The sequence below is a fragment of the Lichenostomus cassidix genome, chromosome 2, assembly GCF_008360975.1.
Source record: "Lichenostomus cassidix isolate B80296 chromosome 2, HeHo_3.0, whole genome shotgun sequence".
Taxonomy (NCBI): Eukaryota; Metazoa; Chordata; class Aves; order Passeriformes; family Meliphagidae; genus Lichenostomus; species Lichenostomus cassidix.
The window spans coordinates 123,285,418-123,301,501 of NC_139482.1; the positions used below are offsets into that span (position 1 = coordinate 123,285,418).

Below are 16,084 nucleotides of genomic sequence, written 5' to 3' on the forward strand. Positions count from 1 at the left end.
CACATACAAGTCAGCTCCAAGTCAGCAAGCTGAGGTCCCCAGGTAAGATGTTCAGTGCTGGGGAGAACGCAACACAACAGCACCGCTGCTTTCCATTAACAGAGAGCTCAGGGTTAGGCCCAGGCAAGGGACCACTGGGCATGATGCCAGTAATTTCAAACTTGCATCCCCCATCTTTCAGACAAAGTGCTTACAACTGCAGGAATCTGGAAATCTCAGCTGCACCTCAGGAAATCAAAACACAGCCTCAAGTTTGCAAACTGCACTCTGTTGAGTTTGTTAATTTGGGAAACCAAGTGATTGTTTCCCTCCTTGCACCCTCAGACCCGTCTTCTCCCATGACACCTATAGTCAGCAATATCTTTAAAAAAACAGCAAAACCCAGAAAAAATATTCAGGTGGCTCTGGTAACAAATCTAGGACATTCATGCCTGTATTTAAGCTTTCAAATGTAGTAAAATATTGCCTGCAGCTCAATTATTCAGCTTTCTGGGTACAGAAAGGGTATAGTTGAAAGCACTGATTATTCCCACTCTCCTGCAAGCCACTTGCAATCACATTCGATTTGCAGTTTCCATATGCTTAACTAGTGTAATTGAAGGATGCTTTTTTGTCACAGCTCTGAGACCAATGTGTATCTTTATCAAGGCTAGGAGGAAAGCAGCACTACCTCTCCCTCTGCATCCCCCTGCTCAAAGCTCCACATTTTATTTTCAGTGCCTAGAACTGCTCCAGCTGTAGGATCTGCAACAGAAGTGCTGGTTTCTGTCCAGAAACTCTTCTCTCACAGAAGCCTTCTCACATTTGGAAACAAAATGCCTTTAACGCATCCATAAGTTTTAGAATCCACTGCCATAAGCAATAAGTATGTTTTTAAAACACTCCTTTTGAGGTTTTTTTGAGGTAACATACACGGGATACATGACACTGAGCTTCAGTTAAAGGATGGGTTAGAAATACATGCAGAGCTGTCTGACATAGCCCCTGCCCCCTCCCCTAACCCCCAGCAGTCATTAGCTGCAGCATGAGTACCACCCAGAGCTCCTCACAGGCATCTCAAATTCCTGATGGCACCTAATATGGCACTGGATGTTTGTGTCTGGCCAACTCCATCTCCCACTTTGTGTTTCCTGCAGGGTAAGATTAATTGACCTTTAAGTCAATGGGCTTCTATTGAGGAAATATCCTGACCACAACAGCTTACACAAGACACCTAATGTTCAGCCCTCTGAAAGGAAGATCCCATTCTTAATTTGATTTTTCAGTATTGCAAAATAGTCCCAACATTGCACATGGAGCAAAGGAGTTTGCCCAGCATCAGCTACACCACCACAATCAGCTGGTGCTACCAATTCAGTAGTGAAACACAGAGCAGATTCCTCTCCTTCACTACTGCTAGAACCAATAGCATCCCCAACAGCATTTCAAGGCAACTTTACAAAGCAATTAATTAAACTTTACTTCCACAAAATCAAGGTGTGGGTTTGTCTCAAAACTTCTAAATTTGGGTAGCAGGCTTAGATTTGCTTTTGTCTCTGAATGCAAAGATTAAGTTCATCCTTGTGAACAACTGTACATAACATGCTGTAAAATACTGGTAACTAAAAAGTGTGTACTGAAGATTATTGTTTTTTACAGTGGGACATGTTGGGTTGTAATACTGAAGCCATTTTGAGTTCACCCCTGAATAACTGTATTTCAGCACTGCTCCCATTCAAGGTGTGAAATTAAAAGATTACTATTTTGAAAGTATACAAGCTGGCATAGTATACAACTTGTCTGCCGCAGATAAAACTGACTATAAGGAAATAAGCACTCAAACTGCAAGCCTATTTGCTTTTCTCCAGACTTTCCTAATGCTCCTGGAGTGGGAGAAGGACAGGGAGCACTAGCAGGCTCCCAGCTAAAGCATTTAAAGTGCTGAAGAGCTGTTACCTGCTGCCCATGCTTCTAGAATACTTTCATGAAGTTAAAAAGTATCCCGCTTCACTATCTGTTCAAGTTAGACTACAAGAATTATACCAAGTCCTTCCAAACCTTCAGTAGCAGTTTTTTGAAAACCTAACTTTAGTACTGTATACAGAGAATATTATTCTTTATATTCTTCTGTTCAGAGAAGAGGATAGCTAGTGCAGAATTGCCATGCTCTAACAGGCTGCAGTAATTTTTAGAAAATAATTATTTTCTTACTGCGCCGCCTTTTGGTGAACTGACAGACAAACCAGTTTGGCCTTTGGACTGATTTATTTTCCCTAGCAACAAGCTTTTTAGTACTATTGTCCAGCAAAACATTAATCTGTTTCTTCACTTCTTCAGTCTCCCCAGACCTCAATTGCAAATCTGAAAGGAGGACAGTGATTTTAGAGCAAACCACTGCTTACCCAAACTCAAACCCAACCTCTACTTAATTTCAGATTTCCCTGTACATGTATTGCTTACTGTCCTACAGCTACCAAGACAGATGCATCTAACAAGTGGCTCAAGTACTTTCCAACAGGAGTGAATAATCCTACAAAGCTGTGACAGACAGCAGCAATAGTTAAAGTTTAGAAGAACATCAGTTCACCCCATCCCCATCTCAGAGGGCAGATGTCACACTAACGGAGAAGGTACAAGGTACCTACAAGAAACCAAAATAATGTTGAAGACTTATCTCATTTTTTAGAGAGATCCTGAAGTAGTTTCCAGATGCTAGGCACAATTCACCCTTTGAACATGACATCTCAACCTAGCATCTTAATCTTTAGAAAAATCTGTTAAAACACATTTCTGAGACAAATTTCACTGAATCTAAGTACACAAATGCACTAACACCTCTAGCCTGCAGCCATGCAGGAGGCAGAGTACAGCAGATGCAGTTCCCAGGTACGTTAAGGTATTTTATCTGATTTTCAAATAGCTGCTCTGACCCATCTGCAAAAAGGCAGGGTTTCTGACAAACACCCAGACTGGATCTTGAGATCTTTTAGGAAGCTAATTTCCTCCACAGTGGAAGCAGAATTTTAATTTTTTTTTTATTTGTGTATGGAAAAGCCTACCCTATCTTATATCAAACACAATCAAATTCCTTAAAATACTGAAAGGCAAACCTATTTAGTTCTCAGGTACTTTACTGTGGGTTATTTAAACAAAAAATACTGGTCTTATTGTGGACTCTAGAATAGAACATAAACGTTTGGTTTTTTCTAACAGCCCAATTTTTATATTTAAATACCTATTAGAAATTAAAACCCAATTATTGAGAAGAATAATACAGCTTTGCCAATGCTACACTGCATGTAAACAAGAAACACATGTGCATCCACACATTAGGTCTACATACCCATCTTCTACAAAAAGGCAACTCAGATTGCTGCTGAGAGCTAGTGCAAAAACGTTGAGGAGCAGGAAGGGGGGGAGAAAAAAAAAATTCCTGCTTATCCTTTTGGGAATGGTAGACATGCCATTCTCTAACAACATTGTGGAAGAACATAGAGAGTTCACTCTTTTGTTTTGCACTGATGCTTGTTTTTATTTAGTAGAAGCTCTCATAGGTCTTTAAATAATTCATAACGCAGTGCCTGTTGTTTAGTTCAAGGAGGGAGCCTGGAGAATGTTAATCAAATCAGAGATGAATTGGCACAGCTGTAAATCTGCAAGGCCCCTCCCCGATGAGCTCATCCCCTAGCAGTGCAAATTAGAATGACATCATGCTTGCAAAGCCGCGGGTGCACTCACACTGCTCCCTGTCTCCTCCTCCCCACACAGGATTTCTCCTACTTTTTCAAACAGCTTTTTTCCCCAGAAAGATCGTTACAGATATCTGCAGGTAGAAGGAACAGAAGCTGGAGAACCTGCACTAAAATCATGGGGTTTGTCCTCTTACATCTGTCACAGCTCCAGCACAGATACGAAAGATACATCTTTCTATTTAAAAAAGAATGAAATTGCGTATTTATCAGACCAGCTGGAAAAAACACTTAAAAAACATTAGAAACATGTCTTTGAATAAAATTCACAATACTTTTCAAAGGATCAGTTCTACTTGTTTTCTCATCGAGCATGCAATTTGGTAACCTTTGGATTGCAAAAACATTCAAAACCAGGCCTCAAAGAAACGTGTTTGTAAAAGAAAATGTTCATACAGCCATGCTGTTGGAATTTCTCATTCCTCTAACCCTGCTTCAATTAGCCACAAGACACTTAAGGCACAGATATAAAAATAGGCAATACAGATGAATAGTCAGAAACTATTAATAATGGGTAACCGACAAACGAAACAGTTACTAAAAAGCCCATGGGGAGAAGTAATTAATGGGAAAGAAATTCTCCAAGAACAGTTTTGATACTAACCTGCAGAAATCCGAAGTGTTTTCCTATTTTTCCATGAACAGAAAGGCCAGCTGCATTTGTTTACTCTTATGAATATGTTAGCCCAGGTCCATAACAAGCTTAGTAACTTCAGAAAGTACAGTAAGCATTAATATTAACAAGCTCATTTAGCTCTATTTCATACTCTTCAACAACTAAAGTCACTATTCACTGGAGAAGTTTATAAAATTACTGAGTGCAGTAGAAAGCCCAGCTTGGCTGTCTGATGCAGTCAGCATACCACTCAATGAAACTAAATTGGAAACACCTCTCAGTCTCATAGCATCCACTGGTCTGGTAAACAGCCCACACAAAGATCAGGTTTCTCCGTTCGCACCGAGTAAGGACATACTATATAAACTCCCATATGTGAATATAATGGGGAAGAAATATAATCTAGGGAAGATTTTAAACTCTATCATCACGTCTTCCTCAGAAAACACACAAAAAGTATGCTTTCTGCAATTTTGAAATCTTACCTTTTTTTCCCTTTTATAAAAGTCTTTAAACACACAACTGAAGTTAACAAACCCAAAGCAAAGTAACATTGTTTTAAAATGCACTATCACCTGTCTTTCAGTCCAGATCAAAACAAAAGTTCCTGCTTCACGTGAGAATGACAGAATTTGGCTGCAGAAGGTTACAGATTTGCTAGTTATATTTCCACACTCCTGGATTTTCTGTGCTTCATGTAGCCTGTTGAACTAGGCTTTCTAAAATCCATAGTACGGAGAAAAAAGCCAGGCACACAGTGGATTCTCAGTAATGTCTGAAGTGCTTTACAGAGATGAGAACTGAAACAGGCCTCTGAAGGAAAAGAGTATCGCTTTTTAAATGCACAGGAAAAATAGAAAATGAGAAGAAATCATATACAGACAAGCAGCAGAAGCAGCACACTTGACAGTGATGAAGGATGCACGACAGCAGGGTGCACCCAGAAGACACTACCACAGGGCCTAAGCCAAGATAAAAGACGCACCACAACAAGAGGGGTCTCCAAGCCATGCAGAACTCATGGCTGCTCCCTGGGGAACACAGCTGGGGGGTTTCGAAGTGTTAGAAATGGTTGAGAAGCATTTGAAAACAAACTGAAGGAATTGGTTAGATGTCACATGGAGAGGAGTTGCAGAGAGGCAAAGGACCATTACAGCCTGACACAACCTGCCAGGTGCAAAAGCAGAGGAGGTAAAAAGCCTAACTCTAAGGCTAGAGGACTTTTTTAGCTTAGAGAACTTCAGTACTATAACTTTGCGTAAGTATTTTTAGTGTTAAACACAGTGGTGTCATTCCTTGACTAGGACCATTTTCAGAAACCAACAGAAAAACAAAAAAGAGGTTCTTTGCTCAATAAACTGTGAACTAATTTTCCCATTAGCAAGCAGAACACCTTGTTATTCCAAACTAATTTAAGTCCCAATTACATTTTCAGCTATGAGATTAAGAAACCTATAATACATACACCCAGAAAATACTAAATACATTAACAAAACCATACTTTAGCTATAGCACTGCAAAGGTAAGTGCTACTACACAACACCAAGTGCAAGCAAAGGACTGCAAGCTGTGCTACAGCTCTTACATTCTCCCACTGGGGTTACCCATCAGGTGGAGCAGTTTATAGCACTTTTGGTGATTGGCAAGTGAAACATCAGAGTCTCATTTCACAGCAGGGCACAGTAAGGCAAGGCCTGACCCTCTCAGAGGGGGAATTTCTGTAGGACTTGGGGCCATGTACAAACACGATGCCATAAAACAGTGCCTGCACAAACACTTAGGCTCTTCCTTCAATCTCCTGTTCCAAGGAACCCTGCCTAGCCTTTCTATGTAAACAGCTGCACATTGATACGCTCAAGATTTCAGAAAATAAGATTTCAGCAGAGGAAAAAAAGCCAAAACACCCCTTCTAATCCTAGCGCAGATTTTGAATGTTGTAAACAGACGCTGTATTATGAAGAATTGTTTGGAAATCTCCCATGTTAGCATCAAAGTCTTTGGCAATTATCCCCCAGATCCAAATTCTGTAGCTTCATTCTACCACAGTTTGAGGATACATACTTATCTTTCAATATTTACTCTACTTATAATGTCAAACAGCTTGTACCTCTCCCTCCTCCTTCTCGCTTGCACACCCTTCCCCCCACAAACTGGATGCTTGGAGTTAATCTGGACAAAGTCTAACCAAAAAGTTTAGATGAAACAACAGATTGTGTGATCCCTCCATGCTATTACTTAGCCCCAGAAGATGGTAAGAAAATGTGCCAGTAATGCCTCTGCTTAAAAGCAGAAATTTTAGATTTATAATTCAGGAAAAAAATTTAGCCCTTAGTGCTTGATAAGCCCCTCCAAGCAGAAAATATATTCATGAAGAGTTACAATATGGAAAAATTCTATTGATGTAGAAGACTTTTTATTTTTGTGGCTTTCAAAGGATATACAGAATGACAGCCACTTGGATAGTCGAAATGATAGTGCACTTTCATTACTTATTAATCTTTATAGAATAATCTAATTCTGTGAAAGTTATTCTGAAAACCTATGGAATATAAAACATCTTTTCTGGGGACTGTGTACAGGCAAATGCAACTTATTTACAACATTTTAAAGGATGGCTTAAAAAAACCTTCCAGAAGTACCATAATTGCATGCAAGACTTGCTTATGTGGCTTTTTTAATAATGGGATGTGTTAATTTACATTTCTTTGATCTGCATAACACAAGCTCAGAGCCAAGGACTGCTGCCAGTTTCTCGCAGGCAGGCTTCTAATCCGTAAGATGCAAGATGGGCAGGTGCACCAGCACCAGCTGCAAAAGAGGAAGCATGCCCAAAACCAGAAGAGGTCAAGCTGTGGTGTAACATCAGGCAGAAGTGGCAGTTTAAGGAATATCTAACGATCTCTGGAACAAATCTGTTTGTGCAAGCCATGGAAAACACACAGCTGGGTATAAAGAAAGTATATACAGAATATGTAACGAAAGGACTTTTGGATGAAATAACCAGAAAAACTTCAAGAGCTATCATGGTTAGAAGTAAACAGAAGTGGAAAACAAAGGATAACCTTTGTGCCAGGTGAGAGGTGAAAGTAAAATCATGGCTGAGAACAGAATTTTCACCCCAGCATAGGTCCCAGTGCACCACAAAACATATCCAGATGTGAAAATGGGAGAGAACAGATCCCCAGGGAACAATACATGTAACCTGTAGAACAAACCTTGATGAGATGTGGAGGCTCCAGCAGAGGTGCTGAAACGACAATGGGCAGAGCAGAAGGGCTCCCTGGCTAGTGCAGGTTTTCAGAAACCATCAGAGAAGACAAAATTGTACCTCCTCACCAGACATTTCATTTTTCTGCCTTTACAGTTTCTCGTCAATGTGCTAGTGAAGCATTATTAAATATTACTAATAAAAGAGAAAAAAAAAAATCAGCTCAGTTCTTGTGCTGGCCTGGTTCATCAGGGAAAATCATCATTTCACCAAAGCACAGCTCTACACAACGTAAAACACAGTCAAGTTACTGTTGGTTCTAAATATGCTTGCTCTCCAGTTAGAGATAAATAGTACCAGCATAATTAGGAAAAAGCTTTCTCTGCTCTTCTAAGCTCTGTCTGTCCCTGACTTCTGCTGTAAGAGAAGATTCACTTTGGTTAAACACAGCTTTTCCAGTTTCAATAAGATAAGGCAATACTCTGGGAGACCTCCATTACTCCAAACTTAATATAATATTTGCTGCTAGATAAACAACTGCAGGACACTAATACACTACTTCAGACCATCACATCAGTCATTAAACACGACATTCTCTTTGGCTGATTTATCCCTGCTTCTTTCCTCTAACAGCAGACAGTCATATTTCAAACACAATTTTATTTTCTTTGGCTCAGAAGCTTCCATTATGCGGACTAAAACCGAGGAGTTTATCTAATGAGATTAGAGTCTTTTAAGCATTTTCATGCTAGTCAATCCTTATGATGGGATGCTCAGTTTGGAGAGTCTCGCTGAACAAAAGCAAAGCACTGCAAGCAACCAGCAACATATGGTGTAGGAACCACTGATGCTGTAACAGAGCCACTTCTACCACTGTGACTGTGACTGACATGTATTCTTCTGTAGTACTGTTTATTTCTATATACTTATAAAATACACACACATGCGCTACACTCCATTTTAACTCTCCCATTTCTAGTAATTCTTCATGTGGCTTAGGTTGATAAGTGCTGAAAACAGTACACTTGCTTTGAAATCCCCTCATCTTACAGTGACAGAGGAATCATCCAGCTCATCCTTGTGGCTTGAGCTGTGGAGAACATCAAACTCATGAACATGTATTTTCTTACTGAAAAAATGTACATTCTGCTATTTCCTTTTATATTTGGGTAAGTGAGGTGTAAGGGTTGGTACCACAGATGCTAAGCTCTTCATAAAGTAAGCTACAATAAAAGAATGAATGACGCTTTTATTTCTCTTTTAAATCTCAACTGCTATGAATCACACTTCTGTCTGAAGACCAATCTGACTGCAAAATGGGCTTTAAACCAGATAAAAACATAAAAATCTCAGCTCTTCATTGCCAGACCACTATTAAAATTTGCTGTTTAACACCTCGTCTGGACTGATAAGAGAGACTGGCAATAACCTAAAATTGCTATGTGCAGCAGGACAGAGAGTCAGAATCTACTACCAAGGCTAGCAACTCCCTTGTGTCAATCTAGAAAATGCACTTAGCCCACCATTTTCAGAAAGTGGATGATTCACATTTGATAAACTCATGCACAAGTCTTACCACAAAATGCCTGGGACAACTGTAAGTCTGGATGCTCAGCTGCTTTAAAACCACACTTCACATGACTTCTGTCAAACACCCAAAGACAAAAGGTTTTAAATAAATAAATGACATTTTCAGAATACATGCTTTTGATCATTATTTGAATCCAAATAGGAGAAAAGAAAAAGTAATTTAACATCTAAGAGAAACCAGGGACTTTTTCAAAGCCATTAAGCATACAAAGCAGGAATGACACAGATTTTTTTTTTAAAGAGTGTAAGATTTCATATTCAGTAGAAGGTATTTTGCTTTGTGTTTGGATCAGAGGTTTTTCCCTATTTTTCAAGTCAACTTTGAGGCAGAATTTTGAACAATGGACCTTAGATGGGATGTGTAAATGGGGCATAAAAGTCAGAAACAGAAGCTGCGTGAAGAAGGAGGAGAGCAGGGCTAGCAGTCAGGAAGTCTCCAATTCTAATCCTAGTACAGCCCCTGCCTTGCTGGGCAGCCACTTTCTCCTGCTGTATTACTTCTTGAACATCTTTAAAGTGGTTTTGCTCAGTGTTCTAAGTTTAGAACATGTTTGTGTCTGTACAGCACTGAATCATAAAAATGCTGTACAAAGAGCTATTACTTTTACTGTCAGCACAATTGCTATCCTATACACACTGAAGACTTTTTTCCCTTAAACAGCCATATCTGTGCATTCCTGAAGTTCAGTTAAAAAGCAAAAAATCATCTCTCCTAAATTACACACCACATTAATTAGCTGTGCTGCAGTACATAAGTACATAACTGCGTGCAGACACAGACAAGGGAAAATAAATGGGAAATTATTTGCACAAAATGCAGCCAGTAAAGCAGCCATTCTCAGAGTGATTAATTCCTGGATGACATAAGTTTCAAGTGGCTAATGCACTTGAAAATACCTGGAAAATGGTCCTTCACTTTTAACAGTGGGTCATCTGTTCAACCATTTCCAGGTCTAACTTCAACCCAATTCCCACAGAAGACACCAAAGTATTCTCAGATGGGGAGAAGGGAAAACAGAAGTGACCCTCGAGACTCAGCTAAACCACAGAGTTTTTGAATTCATGTGCACAAGGCTTTACAGATATGTATATATTCATCTATACCACACACACATACACACACTTACATAAATGTATGCTTCATCAACACTGTTTTACAATCTGGAGTTTGTCAAAACCTATCTAGTGCATCACTATTCAAACAAACAGTAATCAAGTTTCAAAGCTGCACAGATGGATGGTTGCCAACTTCCCGGTTCCTTTACAGTGTAAAACAATGCTTCTGCTTTATACCTGCTGTAAACAAACTATGTTCAAAGCGCTGAATCCTCAAAGCAAGCCTCCCTCCCTCCAGCAGTACTCTGCTGTCAGGAGCCTACATACATTTTGGGGAACACAGAAGGAAGGGGTATGGGCAGAAAGAGCAGCTGAAGCATATTAAGCATTATAAAAAAGAGACAACAGTTTAAATTGCAGAGCTAGCAGCAGCAACAAGACTATTGTTTTTGCAAGTGAACAACAGATATGCCCTCTCCAAACTAGTTTTAGCGCCATTCTTTGGTGGATAAAAGTGCTTTTCTTGGCTTCCAACCATGCATGAACTACAGCAGATTGGGTTTGGTCCAAGCTGTGCCCATACAGTGCATCAATGTGGAAAAATAAGTGCTGGAATCAGTTTTCAGAACAGGTTACTTCTATCAGCACACTAAAATGCCATCAGTCTCACCTGGTTATTCTACTCACTAACCTCACACACAAACTGAACCAGCTGTGCAGCCCCTCTAATCCTCTCCGTCACTATTTTACCTTCTGTGTTAAAACTAGAGAAAAGAGGCAGAGGTGGAAAAATAATAATAAAACCACAGAAAATATAGATACTTAAAAGGCATGATCAGCAAAATTCCTCATGAGCAACACAGAAGCCACAGGCACCTTTGGTTCCTGCCTGCAAGGTGCTCATGGGTTTCTGCTGCTATGTGTCTCTGCTGACTAGTGTCAGTCCCGTTCCCACCCCACCCCATCCCAAACCTGAACCCCCCCCAGCTTCCCAGAGGGTGCTTCAATTCCTTGCCCTTGGCAGAAGGCCAGAGCCTCAACATCTATGCCACAATGAAATGGGATGATCCCCCATGGGATGCCCATTTTCAACTTTATTCATGCAATCTATATTAAACAGCAATTGGATAAAAGGCGTCCCTTCCACTATATAAAATGGTGGCTGAGAAAATAAAAAAATAAATATAAAGAAGAGGTTATATTGTTCTCCATGCCCACTGGGGTATGGGAAAGATGCAATGCATGCAAAAAGCAATGAAGGAGGTTTTAGCAGTAACTGGAAAAAATTACAGCAGAAAAAAAATTAAATCCTGGAACTGGTTGTCCTTCTAAATGATGACTTGCCAACAGATAAAGACTTTGAAGACCAGATTAGACAAACAGTTACCAAAAGCGGTAAATACAACTGGATCTTGCAAGTGCTGTACGTCCCGTGGAGGACTTCTAACCTATGTTTTTCCAGTCCCAATGCTATAAATCACATATGATAGATATATGCCAATATCTATCATATCTTCTAAACACATCTCTGAGGCAACAGTATTTAAGCTACTAGTGTAGCAAGTGAGCAATTATTTGGCATAGATGATGATACAGGAAATCTGGCAATACACCAGAAATAAAATATGCAGTCATGCACATCCTAAAAGATAGAGTTTGGGCATATTTTTTAAACAGAACATGGTATGAGTTTAAGGTTGTTAAAATCTGTTCAAATATTTTCCATTAAAACAACAGCAATTCTATCAACAAGGCAAGGCTCTGCAGTAATGACAGCATATCCATTTTGCCAGTATTTGTTAGATAAACTCTAACATAAAGAGTTTACTCTATGTACATATACACAGATATGTTCCAAGGCAAATCTTTACCAACCACCAGCTAGATTTCTGTAACGTCTTTTATAAGTCCCATAACCTTTCTCTGCAAGCTGAGTGCTGCAGACTATGGTCAGACCTTGCTTTCACTGAGATCAAGTACGGAAGCTGCACAGCAGTAGAGTCCCTTTGCTTCAGCACAGCAAGAGCAGCCCAACGAGTGTTACACTCCCCGCTCCAGTCCCTGTCTTTCAGTTACAGTCTTACTGTACAGACTTAGTGTCTTCCAGTCCCTGCCCTACCGAGTTACAACGAACAACACTTCCCAATAGCCTAGAAAGGGCTCAGTTTTGTGTGCTGGGAGGAAGCAAGGTTCCCTCAAGCCTGATACACATAATTTCCATAACAGATACCCACTCACATTTGTGCAGAACTGGCAGATTGGCGGGCTCCTGTCACTGTCTAGAGATAACTGTGCGTATAGCGTGAACAAAACCCAACTCATCAGACTTAGCAATATACACTGACAAAACTGGTTTAGGAACAGAGGAAATTAGCCATGTGCTCATAATGGTTGTTCTCCAGGCTTTTGGCTGTCTATCTTTTGCTTGGCTTGTGGGGCTTGGTTTGGGATTTTGTGTTTGGCATTTTTTAGTTTGTTTTTTTCTTTTTTTAATTCTGTTTGTTTGTAGTTAGAAAGATAAGCTTCTTCAAAGCCTAATGTTTTCTTTAGGTTGTACTGCTTACAGAAATGGGAAACAATTTGTCCCTCATTGCTTACATAAAGAAAATAATGTGCATGTTGTTTGTGGCCTCACCACAGGCATTACTCGGCAAATTTTAATTATCCTGTTGGTGATTTAGTGTTGTGTAAAAACATATCCTAGCATGTATACACATCTGCCCTTGCTTATTAAAGTCTGTTAGTTTTGGCTAGCTCACAGACATGAAGATACTTTCCACCAACCAAAGCAGATTCTGAACTTTTGTCTGTTGTTCAGTTCTCTCCCAAATAAAAATTCGGTGTAATCAGCTTATATACCAAATGTTGATAATTTAATGAAAATAGTAGTGAAAAAATGATGACTGGGTTCATGTATGTAGTTAGCCAGATTTGCTTTTTCCCAGCTACTTCCTTCCCTCCATGAGCTTGCATAGCTCTCAGGAGCCTTCCTTCACAATGTGGTGAGGCAGGCAAAGGTTACTTGGATATTTTCGAGGCACTCAAATACACTTAGTGAATAATATGGAAACTATGTAATTCTTTAATTAAGCATAATACAATTTATCCCATACACTCTTTATAGAATATATCACAGAAGCATAAACTAACTTGAGGTATATCTTCTGCAGCAGAGGAAAAATTTTTTCCTCACTGGAACTGAAGGGAATGCTTTAGAAGAGTGACTATGAGAAATGTCAAATATTTCAAAGAAGGTGAGGTTGGAGAGTTGCTGGTGGTCTTAAGGGATGGCTAGAGAAGAGGCATACTCACAGAAGAAACCTGGGGAAAACAAATGGGAGGAGAAGAATACACAGCAAAGGATGGGAGGCTGTAGAGCACAGTGAGTCAGATTTTATAAAGCAGGAGGGCACTCTAGGCCAGATGCTTTTCAAGTTCTCATGACTTCAAGGGATACATTTAGCCCACTCAAGCTTTAGTTTTAAAAGGTAGGTAAGAAAGGCAGAAACACAGAGAATGGCTAAGTATTTGCCCCAATATAAGGAATAAACAGGACAACTTGTTTTCAGTTTTGAAGTCTGACTGAAGATTTTATTCCGTATTACCTGTTTCTGGTATATTTGTACCAAGTAAGCAAGCCATCCTTCTAAGACCTCTGACAGGCAAATAACAGTCAACAGTACTTTAAAAGGTACTGATGACACTGAAATACTGTGATGAACTGCAGCCCCATTATAAGGGTTGTATTTTACCAGGCATATATGCTAAAACTACCTAGGCACCAGAGTCTCCACAGCTGTACTCAAGCAGACTCCTCCATCCTGCGGGATTTCACTGGTGAAAATGAGGCCAACATCTACTGCTCGGGAGGCTTAGCTGCAACCACGACTTTGGGGCAGCAGCTGCTGAGCCCTCAATCCTTGTCCCATAGAAGGAAGTCACAGCCTGATGGGTAGTACTGGTAGGTGGGAGCCTACTGAGCCCTCATGGTTTCTTTCACAGCGACTGTATTTTTCCCTGGCTCTCAAATATAACTCCTCACTGTAGAAATACTGTCTGTTATATTCCTCTGCCATAATAATAACAGGCAAACTCAATTAACACTGTGAGCAGTTTGGATGTCTGCACAACACGTTGCCAAAAAAAAACCCTCCCAAGGAAAAAAAACCAACCAAAGATAACTAAGAATATTTGTTGCACAATGTAACTCAAACCTTCTATCTGTAGGACCAACACAAGACATGTTTATTATGTCTTAAATCAAGATGTGAAACTGCTTTTGGTTTTGAACTGCTTTAATGTTAATGATTTATTATAAGCAGAATACCTATCTAGTTTGGTAAGACCCGTATTATCCATTCAATGTAGATTTTCTCTTCAAGCTTCTTATTCAGATGAGAACATAATGAAATTACAAAATCGTGCATTCCCCTGCAAATAATTCCTCCAGAGATTACCAAGAGAGTAATGTATCTTCCTTTCTAATACTCTGAATTTCTGTCAACATCATCATAAAATACATACCACAAAATGCAAATAAGTGTAACCACAAGCCTTTTTATGTGACATATTTTAAATGGCTTTCAACATTGATTAGATCTTTACTACTGCTGTTATTATTCCTGTGATCTAAAAGTACTCTAGATAGGTACTTGAAGCAGAAACATTAATTTAGAAACATTAAACATCAGGAAGACATTTTTCAAGATCTAGAGATGAGCATGCAAGTTTGTCAAACATATGCTTAAGCCCCAATTTTAAATATATATTTAAATATATATTAAAATATATATGTGCATGTGTGTATACATCCACAAACATATTATTTAATAGCTACTCTGCACTTACTATGAGAACTACTCATCTGTAATCTTGGAGCCAAGGGCCCAATGAACCCCACAAAAGCAACCACCATCATATAAAATAAATTAAGCAACACTGAGATGCAATACATAACATGAACATTCCCCATACTAATATTGCCTCTCTATTAGGAGAGATAAGAGAGAAGAATAAATCATTTAGACCAAGAGGACATTGACAAAGGTCCATGATTTCAGGGTGCAATTCTGAGGAGTTAAGCTAGGAAATAGCAGCCAAAATATTCTTCCTAAATCATGAGCACAGGCTTATAAGGAAGTGACATCAAACCTTTTTTTCACAGACACTCTTCATGAGAAAAAAAATATCAAAATAGGTCCAGCACATTCTCTTAATTATCTTGCTTCCTCACTCAGCCAAGTGAGGAAACTCCTCAGACCAAGCCACCAGGTGACAGTGCAGTACACGGCACTGTGTGTGTACAGGAAAGAATTAAGTGCCTCTTTTTAATATCTTGTGTCACTGCCTGACTCAGCTTCAAGGGAGGAACCAATTGGACACACACAATGAAAACAAAAGAGATGACCCAAGTTAAGACACACATCAGGGAGCATAAACTTGGGAATACAGTATGGGATGAAGAATGTCCTTCATGTACAAAATTAACACTACAAAGTATTTAAGGGAATGCATCCGTAAACACACACTCTACACTAAAGCTGATGATAATGAGAGTATGTCTGCCACTGGTGGAAATACCACCCTCTGTTCTTCTCAAACCAACAGCGACGATATTAAGTTTTGGGTAACAAGCCAAATTGAATTAGTAGCAACAGTTACAACAACTTAGAATATAAGAACAACTTACTAAAAGCATCAATTGGTTACTGACTTCATTTACCATCTGTAATAATGCCATGACTATCAAAAAGTACATGTGTGAACACAGCAACAGCCTCAACACAGCACACTGGCATTGATGCTGCAGAGGACTACTGTTTCCATAGGATAACACAGCTCAGGTGCCCAGCCAAGCTTCTGGTAGGCCCCTGGAGAGAAGGCAGG

The 16,084-nt window shown here is 39.6% G+C and overlaps 1 protein-coding gene across 3 annotated transcripts in view; it reads right to left on the reverse strand.

Annotated features, from left to right (window-relative positions):
- The window catches only part of ZNF704 (zinc finger protein 704), a 103,711-nt gene that overhangs the window by 57,403 nt on the left and 30,224 nt on the right, over positions 1 to 16,084 (reverse strand). The gene's annotated exons all lie outside the window — the stretch shown is intronic.